Consider the following 6,818-nt stretch of genomic DNA (forward strand, 5'->3'; position numbering starts at 1 on the left):
ATAATTTTCTGGCATAGAAGTCTGTGTTTTAAGCTGCTTCCCTTCTGCAGCCACACCACTGCAATACGGCAGCATGATGCTCAGCTGCTGTCTCCAACAGGAATGTTCAGTGCCCACTGTGACACATCATTTAGCTTAGTCTCTAATCAGTAGAATAAAATAATATTTTTCATCAGAGAGCATTACGGATGTCCTAAATTAGGGTCACGTTCTGGATTTTCCTAATTTGTTACTCTAATGGTAAATTCCTCCAATGGCTAATATCTTACCCTGAAGACATACATACTTTTTTACAACTCTTGTGCTAGCTCCAGCTTCCAATGAAAGCTGAATCCTGACCTTCCAGCCAAATTTCACTGTATATTTTTCTGCTGGCTAGTAGAGCCATCTATTATAAAAAGTCATCTTCCCTGTATTTGTGCTTGCACATTGTGATGGAGTCTCCTCTTTACTTCCTCTTTGATAGCCTAAATGGATCAAGCTCCTTACATCTTTCACTAGAAAAATGTTTCCCTGATTCTGAATCATTTATACAGCTCTTTTATGAACCCTTCCAATTTTTCAGCATCCTCTTTGATCTGCAGCCACCAGACCCCGAATCACTATCCCAGTGAAGATCTGGTTAATGGGGGTGGATAGAGTGGTAAGCTTATTATATTAGATCTGTGAAAGGAAAGATTTGATTTTAAAGCACACCAGTTTGAGAGGAAAGAAGGATAACAGAGGTATTGAACTGGGGAGACATTTCCTGAAAGGATTAAACTTCTGTCTGGGTAATGAGAACATCCACAGCCACATTAGACCGGATTAAAGAGAAAGATAAATTCTGCTGCTTCAGAGCATAAACCAATAGCTGGTGGGAACTACAAATAAATGTCTCCTTTGGGTAGATTCTTCTGTAATTGTTCACTGTGAAGGGAGCTTACATCTCCTACTGAAGCTGCTGGCTACCAGCAGACCCAGAACACTGGGATAAACGGGTCTAGAGGAAATTGCCCATCTTTCTATTATGTGGAGACATATACACACAGATTGAAGAGATAAAGGGTTTGCACTTGAAGGTTAAATCCTTATGTCATCTCTCTCTGCTTCCAAGCCTATCTAGGTAAGAAGGCTAAGAAATTAAGCTGAGAAACATGTATTACAGCCTGCGTTCTCCCAGCCTCCTTTCCACTGCAGTCTCCATTTGGGATGGAAGCGAATATACATGCATGAATGCAACAGTCCTCTTATCCCTGCTTGGTAAATAGTTCCCACTTTTACTGTGCTCTGAACCTTCCAGGTGCAAAATAAAACAGATTGGTCTGGAATTTGGAAGCAAATGAGCCAGGCTGCTTGCTCCAGGCTTCCAATTTAATAAACATGCATCTATATCTAATGGACAGTCTGTCACTTCCCTTTAATAGAAGTCACCTGCTCCTCTAATAATCATTAAACAAATTGACAGCACAATAGCCAAGGCCTCTCATCGTAACGTCACCCGCAGCAAGAGTAAAATAATCCACTAATATCTTTTCAGAAAGGCCATTATTCTGCCTAATATGAATGCACATACACACACTCCATGTGACACAGAATCAAACATGTCCATGAAGAGAATAAATTGCATAAGAATTCTCTTTATTTATATAACGCATGTATTTTATTAGTAAGATCATTTCTCATTTTCTCCTGATGAGGATAATAATCTCTCATGCCTCCTGCAGTGCTTTCCTCTGCTAGAGTCAGACCCTAGGCAGCTTTATGGGCACCATCAGGCTGGATGGCCAGACATGCCTGCATCTACATCTGAAATTCAGCTGCTTTCCTAACTCAGAGCTTTCAGGCCATGGTACGCTAACACTGCTGAGACCTAGAAAGTTTTTAAAGTCCCCTTTTGGAAGGGATTAGAATTGCTCTCCTATACATCCTTGTCTAGTTGTGGCAGGTTCCACAAGGATATTCGGACTTCTGACAGTTAACTGTAGAGCTCTGCTAAGGCTCAGGATGGCAGCTTTGCATACAAGCAAGAAAAATACTTCAGGGTTAGATGGAACCCCTCAACAGATAATTCAGCATGCCTGAATACCCAAGGGGTTGTGTGCAGCCTTCCTCAGTCTTTCAGAAACAGTTAAGCATTCAAGGAGTACCACAGTCCTGTGTGGACTTTGCCATTTGTCAGTCTTTAAAGGATGGTCTTTTGGAGCTCAGCCAGTACATGCAGTGTTTTTGAAGCAGCCACATTCTATATCCACAGAATGGTTATGGCCACACCTTAGAGTCACAATAAGGGGAGAAAAACAAAATTTAAAAAAAAAAAAAATCAGAAAATGAACTCCAGTATGACAAAATTCAGACCCACTGGTGATGGAGCAAGCACAGGGGGACAAAAGCTTGCTCTTGGACTTGTTCCTCCCTTTGACTTCTTCATTTTATCAGCATTCTCAGATGCCTCTCAAGCATCTGTTTGTCTCTTTGGCCTGGCTCTTGTTCCCCCTTCACACACACTGATTCTAAATACAACCCATCAGTCTCAAAGTTCTGCTTGCTATTGGCCTTCTAAAGCTTTCTTATCTACAGCGAGGTTAATGAAGAATTCTTTTAACAACCTTATGCAACCAGTTTGATTGCCTCAATTATGCTGATTTGCAAGTCATGTTGTACCTTATGGGGCCTCATGTGTGATGAGAGTACAAAAAAAAACATATGCTGGGAGAAAAGACCATGTGCCAAAGGGACAGTGACAGCTTGGCACTTCACAGGCCATGCCCCGAGGGACACCTCTCAAAGCCTAGGACAAGCTGTTCTATAAAGACAGGTGCACAGAAAAGTCTTACCCATGTGGTAGTAGCCAGAATATCCTAAGGAATCCCAAAACGTCCTTCAAGACACCTCTGTATCTAGCCATGTGGTTCTTGCAGTGTGGGAAGCACCTCAGGAGATACTAGTCTTTTCAAAGCAGCCTGTTCCTGGATTCTGCTCCCCGGGCTGCTAACACACAGCACAACCAAGAGCTCACCTGTGTACTAAACAGGACACATTCACTAGCTCGCTCGCCTTTATGTGCAGAAGCCGTTCTGCGATTCCTGTTCAGAGGTAAACTCACTACTGTGCTGCAACTATTTTCTGGCAGCTATACACAAAAGCTTTGCGGTGAATTACTCTCAGCTCAAAACAGACTCAACTGTCCTTCACAACTCTCCCTCTGGGGGGCAGTATCCACACACGCAAGTATTCAAGAGAAATTGAGGACATCGCAATCAAGGACCTGGATCTACTCCAGGGCAATCCCTAGATTTAACAAACCTCATGGGGCTACTGATCATCTGATGCATAATCTGGGAGTTAGGATGGAGGATGGAAGTGAGGAGTCTGAAATGCGTTGTACAGGGATAAATTGGGCCCTTGCTGCTTTTCTGGTCCTTATCTCCACAGTACAAGAGCCTATCAGTCATTTGCAGAGTTCTCTTCACAGCAGGCCTGTGTGGGAGGGAAATTGCACATCCCCATTTTCCAAACAGGGAGGTGAAACAAAAGGAGTAGTACACGATTTTTCTGTTCCTCCCTGAAGTCAAGCAGGATGTCTGCAGGTGAGCGGAGCTGAAACCATATCTCCTAAGCCTCCCAGTCTCTCAGCTATCCTCCCTTTACTAGCAGTGACAAACTGCTCTGCGACCAAACTTGCCTTGCAGAAATCTCAGCTAGGCTGATGGCATCTCAACAGATGTCTTTTTACCAAGGACTTTTTTTTTGTTTTAGGGGGTTCCTACTTCTTGTATCAGTTTGAGGCCTGATCCTTGCTCACTTCATTACTGTGGCATTCACTGCAAGGCACCAATATACACTAAGAAGTATGACTACATTCCACACATCTACTGAAGCCAATTTCAATGGTGGTGTAGCTGCAAATTAAACTCTGAGGTCTGCACGGAGTATTCTCTCTTCCTGTCTCTCCTCATGACTGTCTACCCTACGTTTGGAGGCCAAATACCACCAGCTTTATTTAAAATATAAAAGTTCTAGAACATTCCCATATTTACAGTACCAGGAAATACAGAGATAAAAGGAAACAACTATCTCAAGACTTCTCTGATTAAATACTAGTTTTCTTACTGCCAGGAGTAAAACCCACTATTTATACTGATGAAGAATTCTGACAGTATTTCTCTTTCAAAGAACAAACACTGAACTGCAAGAAGCTGGAGATTCTTCCATGCCTATTCACTACCGGCAAATCCAGGAATGGAAGCCAGAACTACTGACTCCCATTGCCTTGTACACAGTGTCATCATTTACTCCTTCACTATCAACAACTGCATTTACTGAGGTAGTGTGAGTATGGGTGACTAGAAACCTGCTGCTCCTGATCCTAAACCCCCAAAATAAAGAATGCTCCTGAGAGGTACCATGACCAACCAAGTAGATATTCACCCATCCCATATAAAGGTCCACCTACATGTGCAGATTCAGAAAGGGTCAGAACACACTGAATTGTCTTCATTATAAGCTACATGATTTGTCACAGCTGACCCTATTGCTGTATGCAAACATGCTTTTGTAGCACACAAACTGAGGACACCTCCTGGCCATAAAAAACCCGATGTAACACATCAGTATCACATACTGATTATGACCCACAGAAAGGTTCACATCTCACAAAAGCAGGCACCATGCAGTACACACTTTTCCTCCATTTGAGCTCTAGCAAAGAAAGCTCCAATTCAACCAACCACCTGTAATGAGGCAAGTCCTTCTTCAGATATAGTCCAACCGCCCTTTCTGGGAGAAGTTGGGGGAAGGGGTAGCTGCAAGTGGGAACAAGAAGGGCAAGGGCTGGACAGCCATCAGTTCCTTCATGTTTAAAAAAAACTAGCGCAGCTTAAGATGGGTCTGTGTTTAAGTATCTCCAGTTTAGAGTAAATTACTCCCATTGAAACCTCTCAGCAATAAAAATTAACAGAATGAGTATCATCACCAAGATGAGAGTGGAGTGGGAGAGGGCAGAAGGGCAGTCACATTAAGAATCAGATCTCAAATCCACAGGTACATGAAAGTCTGAAAAACAGTGCCATAGAACATTATATTGTAACCTCTATTATTTCTCCCATGTTCCTCTTTGACCCCACCTGGCCAAAAAGCAGCTTACTAAGTAACAATACTCTATAACCCTTGGAACTGCAAAACCCATCAGTAACTGCAGATTTAGTAGCCAGCCCAGCTGCTTTTCCTGTGCTGCCATACCCTTCTATTGCTTGTGCAGAGGAATCAGGAAAAGTACAGTGGCTTTTAGAGATAATGGCTGTGATACACAGACATGCCTGAGCAGAACCACATTTGCTGATTACTGCAGAGGGCACCTCCAAGGGACTTTAAGATACCACTGATTTTTTTTTTTTTTTTTGGTCAAGCCTCTTAAATACTTCAGCCTAGGAACCAAGATCCATGTTCCAGATCATCAGCAAGTACAAAGAGGCATAACTCAGTTAATTTTGAGAGTCATGGCCTTAGAGGTAAACTGACCCAGCAGCTGAGATTGCAGCTATGTAACTTCATTCATAGTTTTTTTTCCATCTAGAATGCTAAAGAGCAGGTGTTTGACATCAAGCCTACTGCTTGGATCAGTCCTTATTTTAAATATCTTTTCTCCACTCCTGAGATACTGGTACAAATATTCAAAGGGGTCTAATACAGCAAGATGCTCACAGTAACACATCAGTGGGAGCTGGGCTCTTAGCCCCCTCAGGTGTATTTGCAAAGGCGAACCATAATGCTATGGGGAGTCAATGTTTGCTTAGAGGACTGCAAACGCATGTAATGGTTCTCCTTGCTACATGTGCTGATGTTATGATCTAAGTAGTTTGCACTGGATATAGGTTAGTCTAACCAAAGTACATTAGACAGAAAAAGATTAGCATGCCTAAATGATACATGTGTTCTAATTAGAGAATGTAGTCACCTCAGGCTTGATCATTATTGCTCCCTTTATGTTTATCATTTCATCAGCTGCATTAAAGTCCCTGGCAGTTCTTTCATTTAACTTTTACATTCAAGGACATGAGGTTTTTCATCATTAAACATCTTAAACACTATTTTTCAGGAATCTTTGAAGAATAATTATTTCCCCAGTATAAACTGTGTATCACTGAAGGTTGTTTTAAAAACCTCTCATCTCCAGCTGCTGCACTTATGTCAACAGATCTCTTTGGAAAGCAGACTGGGAAAGCAGCTCAGAAAATAAAGAAAAAAAAGTTTTGTCATTCTCCCTCTATTTTTCCATCCATTTTGTTCTGTTGGAGTATGTCCAACTCAACTACCGGATCTGTCAAAGTATCAGCATCGTCAGAGCTAAGGGGATTTTCATTTGAGACTGGGCCCTCAGGGGCAGATTGCCCCTGACTTGGGGCTGCCTGACAACTGGAACTCATTCCTTCTGATTTAGCTTAATGTTTCTTCTCACACCTTTCTGCATACATCCAGGTTTTCCCCTCCATGTAGACCAACCACGCATAAGAAAAAAAGAATTAAAATTGCCACAGTATTTGCCTTCCAAAAGTTTTGCAATATTAGTGATATGCAGGGAGATATCCAGGAAGAGCTGGCATAACTTTTTGCACATTCACAGATACATGCATTTATTATGTGGTTAGCTTCATATTATTCTGGCTCAGAATATAAAAATAGCCCACTATCAATCTTTTTGTAGTGGGAAATGTAGATTCATTGGTGCAAGCAGAGGGAGCACCGGCAAAACTCTATAGCTGCTTCCATAAAGCTGTCAGCAATGAAAACAGGCTGGTTTTCAAGCTCAGGGAACAAAGACCATATCGACACCAAGTCTT

The sequence above is a fragment of the Pygoscelis adeliae genome, unplaced genomic scaffold (genome assembly GCF_000699105.1).
Source record: "Pygoscelis adeliae isolate BGI_AS28 unplaced genomic scaffold, ASM69910v1 Scaffold52, whole genome shotgun sequence".
Taxonomy (NCBI): Eukaryota; Metazoa; Chordata; class Aves; order Sphenisciformes; family Spheniscidae; genus Pygoscelis; species Pygoscelis adeliae.